This window comes from Sorex fumeus, unplaced genomic scaffold, assembly GCF_029834395.1.
Source record: "Sorex fumeus unplaced genomic scaffold, SorFum_2.1 ptg000048l, whole genome shotgun sequence".
Taxonomy (NCBI): domain Eukaryota; kingdom Metazoa; phylum Chordata; class Mammalia; order Eulipotyphla; family Soricidae; genus Sorex; species Sorex fumeus.
The window spans coordinates 8011578-8025273 of NW_026606105.1; the positions used below are offsets into that span (position 1 = coordinate 8011578).

General features: G+C 51.8%; 1 pseudogene; it reads left to right on the forward strand.

The window, feature by feature from the left end:
• Nucleotides 1–11076: 11076 nt before the first annotated feature.
• LOC130032527 (uncharacterized) lies at nt 11077–11166 on the forward strand (annotated as a pseudogene).
• The last annotated feature ends 2530 nt before the right edge of the window (nt 11167–13696 follow it).

A 13696-nucleotide genomic window follows, 5' to 3' on the forward strand; every position in this document is an offset into this window, starting at 1 on the left:
GGGGACCGGAGTGATAGCACAGTGGAGAGGGAGTTTGCCTTGCACGTGGCTGACCTGGGTTCAATCCCTGGCATCCCATATGGTCCCCCAAGCACTGTCAGGAGTAATTCCTGAGTGCAAGGGCCAGAAGTAACCCCTGAGCGACGCTGGGTGTGACCCCCCCCAAAAAAAGGCAGATGAGGTTTGTCGTGTAGACAGGTCATAGGGATCCAGCTAATTCCATTGTCTAGGCTTCAAGGCTACTCTGCCCACAGAACTGTCCCCTCTCCAGCTGTCAAAGAAATGCCCTCTGAGAGGCCACAAGGGTGTGAGCCTCTGTCTAGGGACGGATCATCTATTGTAACCCGCACAGGGAATAACTCACACCACCGGCCGGCCATCAGAGGGCCGGGAACAGAGACATGAAGCGCTGGGCGCTGTCAGTGCTGGCGGGCTGAACCTCCTTCACACACACTGTCCTTGGGGCCCAGGACATTTGCTTTGAGTGTGGCCGACTTGGGTTTAGCCTCCAGCCCTGCAGGGTCCCTGGAGTACCGCCAGGAGTGATGCTTGGGCACAGAGGCAGGAGGAAGCCTGAGCACCGCAGTTCTGTGTGACGCAGCACAGATGTGTCCTTGGTGGCCAAGTCCCGCGTCTCACTGCCCGTCCTCCCCAGTTCCCGGTCCTCCTGACTCCTCTGGGGAGGACCGGCGTCATCCAGGCCTTTCTCCCCTGAGCTTGGGAAGACTGAGCAACCAGTGCATCAGGAACGGTCTCCTCGATGAAGGAGACCTCGCACCCCTGAACGCAGCCTGTTCCCCACCGAGTTGATGGGCTTTGCTCGGGAATGCAGGGCCTGGTGAAAATCCTCCGTCTTATCTTTTGGAAAGGGCTCAGCGATGCGGCTTTAGAGCCCCTCTTGGGGAACTCTGAGATCCCCACCAGCTGATGATGCTTGAGCTTTTCATATATTTTATTTACATGTCTGCAGGGCTGGAGCGATAGCACAGCGGGTAGGGCGTCTGCCTTGCACGCAGCCAACATGGCCCACCCGAGTTCGATTCCTCCGCCCCTCTCGGAGAGCCCGGCAAGCTACCGAGAGTATCTTGCCCGCACGGCAGAGCCTGGCAAGCTCCCTGTGACGTATTCGATATGCCAGACACAGTAACAACAAAGTCTCCAATGGAGATGTTACTGGGCCCGCTCGAGCAAATCGATGATCAACGGGAAGGCCTTTACCTTTTTACCTTTACCTTTACATGTCTGCAGTACCGGGGATCGAACCCGAGGCCTCACATATGGGAAGTAGATACTCAAACCGCTGTCCCTGGTCCCAGGCCCTGATCCAAAAGTTTTGGATCCTTGTATTGGAGAGATAGAACAGCAGGGAGGGCGCTTGCCTTGCTGCAGCTAAGCCACGTTTGATCCCTGGCACCCCACAGGGCCTCTCAAGTTCTGCCAAGAGGGATCCCTGAGCACAGAGCTAGGAGGAAGCCCTCATCACTGCTGGATGTGGCCCTCAAACCAATAACCAAAGAGGAAAAGAGAGCTGAAGCTTTGGATCCCCTCTGAGCCCTCCCGCACAGCCCGTGTGCCTCAATCCAAGGAGCACATTCAGCGACAGTGGAGATGCCATGGACTGGGTCACGCAGCCCGCGGTGCCGTGGCCTGCCAGTGTCTGGTGGCCCCAGGTGCCCGCCAACCCAGAGGCTGTGTTATTCCATCTTCGAAGCAACACGTCATCAGGCAGAGCCGGCAGTTTCTGGCAGGGGCTCCAAAGCTGCTCCCGAGAAGGGATTCTGGGAGCTCAAGAGGATGAGGGTGAGGTGGGCCACGGGGAGCTTTGAGACCCCCCATCATTCCCACACCTGGGCTCAGGGATCTGTGCTCAGGGATCATCCTCAGTGTACCTGCGATCAAACCCAGGCTCTAACCCCGGTGCTCTTTCTCTCTCTGCCCGAAATCCCCCCTCTGTTGGTTTTTGTGCATCCAGGGTCAGAGGTCGAGCCTGCTGCAGTGGACCATGGGGGGCAACAGAGACCACTTTAGCTACCAGAGACCAGTTTCTCGGACAACACAATCCCTTGAGGCTTTCCAGGGAGGGACATCCATGACCCTTGGAGGCGCCAGGCCAGGGAGACTCTCCCAGGCAGCTGTCGATGACCAGGGCCTGGGCGCTTGGCGGTGGGCTCACACACTGGCACACGCTTGGCCGTGGCCCGGGCATCCCATGCCAGGGTCACACTTGGCACAGGGGGCGCTGCAGCCCGTCAGACTCCAGACCTGCTCCCACAGGCCGGGTTCCCACTGCTGAGTCATCTCCACACCCCAGAGCCTTGTTTTGCTGTTTTCCATCCTCCTAGATACTTGACTGCACCCGTGGTTCGAGGGTCCTCGGAGCTCATGTGTTCCAGTGTTTCTGCACACCATTCATGCAACCTCTGACCAAGCTGAGATTTTGACAGAAGGCAAGAAGTTGGCCCTGGGCAGAGCAGAGCTGCCCGCTGGGCTTCCCAGCCCAAGCAGAGTTGGGAGGGCTACAGAGAGAACAGGAAGCTCAGGGCTCCTCTCTGGGGGCTCAGACTTGGGGCCACCTCCTTATCCTCAAACATAAGGCTGGGAGAGCCTGGATTTGGGGTTGACAGGCTGAGCACGTGTTTTGCCAACAGGAGCCCTGTGTGCTAATGCTTAGTACTGCCTGATCACCCCGAGTAGTGCCAGGAGTGATCCCCAAGCACCCAACTGGATTTAAATCCTGAGAGCTGCTGGGTGGTCTGACCAAGAGTCTTTGGTTGTTCTGATGTCCTCAGTGGTTGCTCCTGGCTCAGTGCTCAGGGACCACTCCTGGCTGACTCAGGGACCATCTTCTGGCTGGCACAGGGACCATCTTGGGTACCAGGGATCAAACCTGGGTCAGTTGTGTGCAAGGTGAGTGCCCTGGACCTTTCCCTATTTTTTTTTTTTGGTTTTTGGGTCACACCTGGCAATGCTCTGGGGTTACTCCTGGCTCTGCACTCAGGAACTACTCCTGGCGGTGCTCGGGGGACCATATGGGATGCTGGGAATCGAACCCGGGTCAGCCGCATGCAAGGCAAACGCCCTACTCGCTGTGCTATTGCTGGACCATTCTCTTTAGATAGCAGGAATGAGAGCTCCAGCTCCGCAGTGGCAAGGCGGGTATTGGGGTTCTGGGACTCGAGCAGTTCCTGATAGTGCTTCAGTCTGCCGTCAGGGAAAGCTGGTCCTGCCCCAAGGACGGGCTCTCGGCTGAGAACATTGTCTGCATTAATCATCCAGCCAAAGGCTTCTCCTCATGCACTGACCTCCCCCGGGACAGTAACGAGAGCCCACGAGTGACCGGAACCTCGGCTCACACCAGCAAGGAAAAAACCCAAATCTGATTCTGTACTTTCCTTCCGCCTAAACTGATCAAAATAAACACTGCTTCTCTGATTACAGAAGGAGTCTCTGCTGGCTGTCGACATGCACACAGCATGTGTTTTTCAGATAACTTGGGAGTTTGGGGTGTTCTAGGAGCTCCAAAGTACTTTTTATTTTATTTTAGTTTTTTGCTTTTTGGGCCACACCTGGAGATGCTCAGGGGTTACTCCTGGATCTGCACTCAGCAATTACTCTTGGTGGTGCTCAGGGGACCATATGGGATGCTAGGAATCAAACCTGGGTCAGCTGCGTGCAAGGCAAACGCCCCAAACGCCCTACCTGCTGTGCTATCGCTCCAGCTTCTCCAAAGCACGTTTTAGATGATATAAAACAGTGACTCATGAAACGGCTTTGTTTTTATAAAAGTGGACTTCCTCCGTATTCTGGTAAGTCACTTCCTTAGTGATTTAGGGCAGGGGGCTCCCTGGAAGTGCTGGGGACCACCAGGGCTGTAGCCAGTGGTGCCCAGAAGAACCTGGAGTGCTGGGACTGAGCCCAGAGCCCTTGTGGGTGCCGGGTTTCACTCCAATCCTTTGAGCATCTCCATTCCCTGCAATTGACTCCCCTGGGGAGCAAACAGTGAGGCATGAAGCTGGCTGGATTGGAGGAGTAAGGCAGACTCCTAGCCAGCTAGCAAAGAGAAAGGCGAGATAAGACAGGACTCCCTTGCCTTGCACGCAGCCGACGTCCAATGCCCAGCACTGCATCAGCTCCCCTAAGCAATCAATCCTGAGCACAGAGCCAGGAGTAGCCCCTGAGTACCATGGCCTACTCCTCCATCATCCCCCCCCCCACACACACACACCCCACACACACAGTGCCAGAAAGGCCCTGCAAAAACTTTATGTGAAATGGAAGGTCCTGTGTCGTCAGAGAAGGTAGGGCCTGCTCGCTGCAGTTCTTCACCAAAGAGAAAGATGATTCCCGGCAAATGTCTGAAACAGGATCCATTGCAGCCGGGATTCGGCTATTAGTGCACCACGTGCCTCAGGCAGGCCCACACTTACTTGCTGGGGTTGTTCAGGGTTGAAAATTCATATGAATATGATCCATGTGAATATGTCACTGTCACTGTCCTCTCGTTGTTCATCGATTTGCTCGAGTGGTCCCAGTAACGTCTCCATCGTGAGACTTGTTGTTACTGTGTTTGGCATATTGAGTATGTCACAAGGAGCTTGCCAGGCTTTGCCGTGCGGGTGAGATACTTTCGGTAGCTTGCCGGGCTCTCTGAGAGGGGCGGAGGAATTGAACCCCGCTCGGCCGGGCCAGCTGTGCGCAAGGCAAACGCCCTACCACTGTGCTATCGTTACAGCCCATATGAATATGATCCATATGAATAGAAAGAACACAGAATATAAACTAAGGTAAAGGATGAGGATTAGCACATGGACCAGGGGCAGGAAGCGCTGGCCTTGCAAGCTAACAGTCACGTGTTCAAATCCCCGGGTCCCACATTCATCTAGCACTTGCCCTACCTGGGACCAGGTAAGGTTGAGCACCACAAAACAGGGTGCAATGCCTGTCCCACACCCCAACCGCTGCCATGAACAAATGTAAAGATGTGTGAGAGCCAGTCAGGAATTCTAACCCCTGATGAGCACCGCAATAACTGTTCCTTAAAATGCAGCGCCCGCCAGCATCAAGGAAATGGATTCTAGCGCCCCCTACTGTCCACCCGCTAACATGACAGTCGGGCAAGCCCCATCCTCCCAACCATAAGGGGCAGAGAATAAATTATTAACTACATAAATTAATAGGAAGTAATAAATTCATAGGAAGCTTCCTCCTGTATGTGAGTCCCTGGGTTTGATCCTGGCACAGCAAAGAAATCAAAGAAAATTTCCAATAACTTATTACTTTGCAAATTATGTCCAGGTACCCACAAATGTATTTATTTCTTTTTGCTTGATTTCTGTTTTTTTATTGTTTATTTTTGGTGGGACAAACCTAGCAGTGCTGGGGACCAAACCACACTCCAGTTCTTTGCACTATCTCATGACTGAAAAGCAGGCTTGATTTTTTTTTTTTGCTTTTTTTGGGGGTTACACCTGGTGATACACAGTGGTTACTCCTGGCTCTGCACTCAGGAACTACTCCTGGCGGTGCTCAGGGAACCATATGGGATGCTGGGAATCGAACCTGGGCCGGCCGCATGCAAGGCAAACACCCTATCGCTCCAGCCCCTAGATTTTTTTTTCTTGATAAACATTCCAGGATTAAATTCAGTAGAAATTCAAACTTGCAAGAATCTGCACACTCTCTCATAGGACTGAAACTATTTTTATTTGCAGAAGAAATAGGACAGGGGGGTGCAGGAGCGATAGTTCAGCAGCTACGGTGCTTGCCTTGCACATAACCAACCCAGGTTCTATGCCTGCACCCCAGGTGGTCTCCCCCTCTCTACTCCTCCAGGAGTGATCCCTGAGCACAGAGCCAGGGGTAAGCCTTGAGGACTTTGCCAGATGTGTGGTGTCCCACCCCCCCTCAAAAAGTTTTGCATTTTGAACGGGTTGAAAGAGGGCCTTTATCATCTTTTCTTTTCTTTTGGGTGTTGAGTTACAGGTTCTTCTCTTTGCAGTGCTGGGGGCCATAAAGTTTCAGGGATGAATCCAAGGGGCTTTCCTGTGCAGAACTAACATTCCAGCCCTTGGAACTCCAACCCCAAACCCAGCCTAAACAAATTCCTTTTGGGGGAGATTTTTTTGGCTATACCCAGCGATGTTCATTACTCCTGGTGGAACTGGGGGCTCCAAAAGGGATTCCTGGCATCCGACCCAGGTCAGCCCATGCAAGGCAAATGCCCTACTGACTGTATTACTCTGGCCCATCAAATAAAGCAGTTTTAAAAGCAGCATTAGGGGGGCTGGAGCAATAGCATAGCGGGTAGGGCATTTGCCTTGCAAGCGGCCGACCCCAGGTTCAATTCCCAGCATCCCATTTGGTCCCGCGAACACTGCCAGGAGTAATTCCTGAGTGTAGAGCCAGGAGCAACCCCTGAGCATTGCCGGGTGTGACCCAAAAAGAAAAAATAAAACAAAACCAAAAAAGCAGCTTTAGGGGGCTGGAGCAATAGCCCAATGAGTAGGGTGCTTGCCTTGCACGCGGCTGACCTGGATTGGAGCCCGGCACCCCAGAGGTTCTGCTGAGCAGCACCAGGAGTAACCCCTGATTATTGCCAGCTGCAGCCCAAAGACCAAAAAAAAAATTTTTTTTTAATTCAGTTTCATTTCCCTGGTCCCAAAGCAAGCAGCAGAGAAACCCTGCCCAGGGCTGGAGCAATAGTACAGCGGGTAGGGCGTTTGCCTTGCCCGTGACCTACCGGGGTTCGATTCCCAGCATCCCATATGGTCCCCTGGAGCACTGCCAGGAGCAATTCCTGAGTGCAGAGCCAGGAGTAAACCCTGTGCATCTCTGGGTGAGAAGCAGGAAGGAAGGAAGGAAGGAAGGAAGGAAGGAAGGAAGGAAGGAAGGAAGGAAGGAAGGAAGGAAGGAAGGAAGGAAGGAAGAAAAGAGAGGAAGAAAGAAAGAAAGAAAGAAAGAAAGAAAGAAAGAAAGAAAGAAAGAAAAAGAAAGAGAAAGGAAGGAAAGAAGGATGGAAGGAAGGATGGAAGGAAGAAGGAATGGACGGAAGGAAGGAAGGAAGAAAAAGAGAGAGAGGAAGAAAGAAAGAAAAAAGAAAAAGAAAAAAGAAGGAAAGAAAGAAAGAAAGAGAAAGGAAGAAAAGAAGGATGGAAGGAAGAAAAAGAGAGAGGAAGAAAGAAAGAAAGAAAGAGAGAGAGAAAGGAAGGAAAGAAGGATGGAAGGAAGAAAAAGAGAGGAAAAAAGAAAAAGAAAAAAGAAGGAAAGAAAGGAAAGAAAGAAAGAAAGAAAGAGAAAGGAAGAAAAGAAGGATGGAAGGAAGGATGGAAGGAAGAAAGGAAGGAAAGAAGAAAAAGAGAGGAAGAAAGAAAGAAAGAAAGAAAGAAAGAAAGAGAAAGAAGGAAGGAAAGAAAGAAGAAAGAGAGAGAGGAAAGAAAGAAAGAAAGAAAGAAAGAAAGAAAGAAAGAAAGAAAGAAAGAAAGAAAGAAAAAGAAACCGTAACCTCGATGTCATGGTGTGGGCTAGGGGCTCCGGGCTGCATGGCCCTAAGAGACAGGCCTATACAACATCCCGCGGGCGGAGCGGTTCTGCGTGTTCCCGGTGCGTGTGCGTGTGTGTATGTGTTTGCTCTGACGTCACGATTCGCACTGTCCTGAGCATCATCACTAGGAGGCAGGCGGTGCAGACAGTCCCCGGAGAAGCAGAGCAGCAGCCTCTGGGCCCGGGGCGCGGCGGGGAGGCAGCGCCTCCTGTGTGCAGCCTCCGTGGGGGCTGGCACCCCCGCCGCTGCGAGCAAGGCCGAGGAGAGGAAGGTGCGGGCAGAGCCCCGCGGCGCGGCGTTACCATTACACGGGGTTGCCATCTAGTGGCCGTAAGGCGCTACTACCACCACCTGAAAGGGAAGCCAGAACCGAGGACTTGGGAAAGCGGCCGTTCGGGAGCGAGGGAAACGGAGGCAGGAGACCAAGCGGCAGGAGGAGCCCGGCAGAGATAACTGGACCTGCCCCGCCCGGCGCCCCTCCACTTACAGACGCGTTGGAAAACCTTCTCCCCCACGGGGAAATCAAGGGTCTGAAGTGATAGCACAGCGGGTAGGGCATTTGCTTTGCATTTGCATTTGCGTTTGCTGACCTGGGTTCAATCCTCGGCATCCTATATGGTTCCCCGAGCACCGCCAGGAGGAATTTCTGAGTGCAGATCCAGGAGGAGCCCCTGGGCATTGTCGAGTGTTACCCAAAAACCAAAATAAACACCCCAGAGCTCCTGCCATTGTCTGGTGCCCAGCACAGATCCACAGACCCATGTGACTCTACATGCCAGGCAGGGCCCCCTGAGCCACTTCTGGGATTGTTGGCACCAACAGAGCACTGTAGCACTGTCCTGTAGCACTGTCCTCCCGTTGTTCACCGATTTGCTAGAGTGGGCCCAGTAACGTCTCCATTGTGAGACTTGTTGTGACTGTGTTTGGCAGATCGAATACACCATGGGTAGCTTGCCAGGCTTTGCCATGCGGGCGAGATACTCTTGGTAGCTTGCCGGGCTCTCCGAGAGGGGCGGAGGAATCGAACCCGGCTCAGCCGGGCCGGCAGTTTGCAAGGCAAATGCCCTACCACTGGCACCAATAGAGATTTTAGATATTACACTATGCATGTGATAAAGTTAAGGTGCTTGTCTTGCATGTGGCCTTGACTGATTACATGGGTTCGAATCCTGAAACTGAATGCAGTTCCCCACACTTTGTACATAGTAGCACTGCAGCACTGTCTTCCCAGTTTTGAACGGATTGAAAGAGGCAGGCACCAGTAATGTCTCCATTGTGAGACTTGTTGTTACTGTGTTTGGCATATCAAATACGCCACAGGGAGCTTGCCAGGCTCGCTGTGCAGGCAGGATACTCTCAGTAGCTTGCCAGGCTCTCTGAGGAATCGAACCTGGGTCCGCCACGTGCAAGGCAAACGCCCTACCTGCTGTGCTACATAGTATATTATATATAAGTATATATATATATGCACACACACATATATATGCTAGTATATATGTAGTATATAGCATAGTATATTATATACACACATATATATGTGTGTGTATATACTATGCTATGCATGATCTATTGCATTTTATGTGTATGTATATATAACAGAACTAGGAATGTGAACAATAATGTACACGATGGCCTTTGTAGCATTGCAGTAAGACAGTTTTACCCCAATGGCAACAACTTGAATAACCCCCAAAACACCTTGTTGAATAGAAGACCTGCAGGGACTTGTCTGGCATGAGCAAAGATCTGGATTAAAGAAGGTGATTTGGAGGCTGGAGAGACAGTCCAGCTGGGAAGCTCCTGGCACCCATGTTGTTCCCGAGCCTGCCAGGAGTCATCCCCGAGCACAGATCCAGAAGGAAGCTGTGAGCACCACCAGGGGTGGCTAAAACCAAAAGGAAAAGAAGAAGGTGGTTGAGGATCAGAGGCTGGAACCCAGGAGGGTGGACCATGGGAATGTCCACGCAGTTATCCCGGGCAGCGCGTGCAGTGACTGATAGAGGCCTCCCACAAAGAGAGGGGGGCTTTTGTTTCTGGTCATTCCTGTTGTTTTGGGGCCCTACTAGCACTGTGTGGGCTTATTCCTGGCTCTGCTCATGGATCATTCTTGGCAGTGCTCAGGGAGGACCATTTGGGGTGATGGGGATCGAATCGATTGGCAGCCCTGTCCACTGTACTGTCACTATAGCCCCAAGAAGAGCATTTTCGGGTGAGAGAGAAGATGGCCGGGAGTACTCCAGCCTCTGATCTTTGTGAAATATCTGGGTCACTGTGGAGGGTCTGCACCAAGGGGGCATCAGTCGCCCTCTGGGGGCAGGGCCACCTGGGGGCTTCCTAGAAGGCATAAAGGAGACAGGGCCAAAGTCCAGCCCTCACCTGAGGGAGCCCCTGGGAGCTTGACTAGAGCTTCTGCTGTTGGCAACTGAACTTAAGACCCCAAAGGAACATCGGCAGGGGGCTATGAGAACCGGCACAAAGGTTAAGGTGCTTGCCTGGCACATGGCCTTGACATTACACTGGCTTGAATTCTGACACCACACGCAGTCCTCCACCTTTGCCTGGTGTGACCCTGATCGCCACCAGGCATGGCTCAAAAACCAAAAATAAAAGGGGAAAAAAAAAAGAGTGCTTGCTTCGGCAGCACTGTATCACTGTCATCCCGTAGATTGTCGAATTACTCGAGCAGCTGCCAGTAATGTCTCTATTCCTCCCAGACCTGAGATTTTAGCAGCCTCTTCTTACTCATCTTTTCCCAACGACTGGAGGCTCTTTCAGGGTCAGGGGAATGAGACCTGTTGTCGTTACTGTATTTGGCATTTTGAATACGCCATGGGGAGCTTGCCAGGCTCTGCCTGTGTGCGGGGGATACTCTCAGTAGCTTGCCGGGCTCTCTGAGAGGCATATATTTATATATTTTTCTCTATGATTTGTTGTAGGCAACAAATCATAGAGAAATCATACAGGAGCACATACGCAAGTGAAAATGATAAGAAAACCACAAAGTCAAGAGCCAACCAACAAGGTGTATTGTTGTTTTATTTACACTGCCCTAAACACCTGTGTCTTTCAGGAATCCTACCTCACCTGCACCCTTGTTAGAGGATGCCCTAGATATGTGTGATCTGTTTCATGAAACACTGCCCACCTCTCTGCCAATGGCTGAGGGAAGAAGGGCTTTGATGCCAGGCCAGGGGGAGCCGAGCACAGAACCATTCTACCCACATGGTGTCATGAGAGTCTAGTCTCAAAATTTTTAATGATATGGGCAAAATTTTTGCTGATATAGCAAAGAAGTCTGTGAACATTAACTAAATGTCAGTCTCAGACCATGCCTTTTATTTTTGTGATGCCAGAGAGGGAATCTGGGCCTCACACATGAAAAGCAAGAGACTGCCTTTGAGGCATGTCCCCAAATCTCAAAGAGAACAATTTTTAGGAACCCGCAAGATGGTTCAAAGGGTTGCATATAAGGGTCTTGAGTTTGACCTGAACCTTATCCCCTGAGCACTGCTGGGAGTGAGGTACTTCTTTTGCTTTTGCTTCAGCAGCACACATTCTAAAATTGGAATGATACAGAGAAGATGAGCAAGGATGACACGCCAATTCGGGAAGCGTTCCGTATTTCAGAAGTCAATGATGCTTGGAGGGCTCGCTCGGGATGGGAGATGCGTGCTGAAAGTAAGACTCTGGACCAGACATGATGGCCGCTCGATACCTGTAGTGCAAACCATGACACCCAAAAGGACAGAGAGAGTAAGAGGGAATGTGTCTGCCACAGAGGGAGGGGGTGGAAAGGGCTGGGGATGGGGGGAGGGATACTGGAACATTGGTGGGGGATAATGGGCACTGGTGGAAGGATACGTACTTGAATATTGTTTGACTGGAACGCAATCACGAAAGTTTGTAAGTCTGTAACTGCATCTCACGGTGATTCATTAAAATTAAAAAAAAAAGTTAAACAACAACAAGGGCTAGAGTGATAGCACAGCGGGTAGGGCGTTCGCCTTACAAGCGGCCAACATGGCCGACCCGAGTTCGATTCCTCCGCCCCTCTCGGAGAGCCCGGCAAGCTACCGAGAGTATTCGATATGCCAGACACAGGAACAACAAAGTCTCCAATGGAGACGTTACTGGGCCCACTCGAGCAAATCGACGATCAACGGGAGGGCCTTTAACTTTAACTTAACTTTAAACAACAACAAAGGCATGTGGGTCCCGGGGCTGAGATCTCCAAGCTTGCTCGGATTGGGGCTGAGCATCCTCCACCCAGATCCTCCATCTTCCAGTAGGCAGGGGTCACACCCACCAACTCCCCCCCACCCCCCACCCCCCACCCTGCGCTGTGTAATCCCATCAATGGCCAAGATCCAGAAACTATAAAACCTAGCTCCCCGAGCGCGCGGTCTTATTATCTCATTCTTACTCTGGACAACCTGGCAGGCTACCGAATGTAACCTGCCCACATGGCAGAGTCTGGCAAACTCCCCGTGGCATACCCAATATGCCAAATACCAGTAACAATGATGAGTCTCATTCTCCTAACCCTGAAAGAGCCTCGAATATGGCACTTTTTAAAATCTCAGGGCTAGGGCGAAGGAGACGTTACTGGTGCCTGCTCGAGGCAATTGACAAACAACAGGATGATCGTGATCCAGGATGACCGAGATCGTGATCGTGATCGTGAAACAACAACAGAAAAAAAAAAGGGGGGGGTTCCCGGAGTGTTAAAGAAGAAACCACAAGCATTTTTTTCAGCCACTCAGGGTCCTGTGGCTGTCCTTGCTCTGGTCCTGTGGGAAAGCCGCCAGGTGTGGCAGGGATGAGGGCGCTGTCAGGGAACACCCCGAGTCTGCAGGCAGCCGCGTGAACGCACGACCTGTGTCTGCTGGTTGGTGTTGCGTTACCAAGTGCCGCACACATGGTGGCTAAGCAAAGGGAGTGGATTTTCTCAGGTTGGAGGTCTGAGAGCCAGTCGGCAAGGTGGGCTCCTTCCAAAGCAATAGGAACACTTCCAACCGCACCCCTCGCTCACAGCCCTGGCCCCCAACCTCTGCCTGCACATGTGTCTTCCTGTCTGCATGTGTGTGTCTGATTTCCCCCTTCTGTGGTAGCAAATAAGCTATCAAAAACAGTGACACAAAAAGTTCTGGGGCTGGAGCGGGTAGGGCATTTGCCTTGCATGCGGCCAAGCCGGGTTCGATTCCCAGCATCCCATATGGTCCCCTGAGCACCGCCAGGAGTAACTCCTGAGTGCAGAGGCAGGAGTAACCCCTGAGCATCGCTGGGTGTGACCCAAAAAGCAAAAAAAAAAAAAAGTTCTGTACAGCGGGTAGGACGTTTGCCTTGCACCATGCAGCCGACCCAGGTTCGATCCCCGGCATCACATATGGTTCCCCAAGCACTGCCAGGAGTTAATTCCTGAGTGCAGAGCCAGGAACCCTTGAGCATTGTTGGATGTGACCCAAAAAAGCAAAAAAAAAAAAAATTCTGTCCACCCAATGATTTTTGGAGTATTATTCACAGTAGGTAAGAGAACATCTAAATGCCTGCAGAGAATAGAGGTGATGTACATACACCTTGCAGAAACTGTTCAGCCCTAAACAAGAAAAATGAAATAGTCCGACTTCACTCCTGTGGAAAAATCCCAGGTCTGTTTGGTGGGGCCCTTGTCAGGAAAAGTCAGTCACGCATGCCCCCAGGGGCACTGAGCACCCCCACCCAGCTCTATTTGGACTCTTGAAGTTCCCGACCAGTCACTCCCTCCCCATTCCTAGGATCGCTGGTCTGTAAAAACAAAAGCAGGCCTTGCCCAACTACCTGCCCAAATGGCATCTTGGGGGCACCTAAAAAAGATAAAAGGTTCCCCCTAAACAGAGCCAGACAGCCCGCTCTTGGGGTCTCTGCCGTGTCCTGCTGACCAGTGCATGAGCTGATAAGCCAAGACTTTGCTCCGCTTGAAACATCTTGTACTTTGATAATTTTTTTTCCTCTCCATTTTTGGTCTACCCACCCAGCAGTGCTCAGGGGTCCTCCTGGCACTGTGCTCAGAAATTACTCCTCGTGGTGCTCAGGGGACTATATGGGATGCCGGGAAGACAGGAATCAAACCCTGGTCAGTTGTGTGCAAGCCTACTGGTGCTTGTTTGTTTTGTTTTA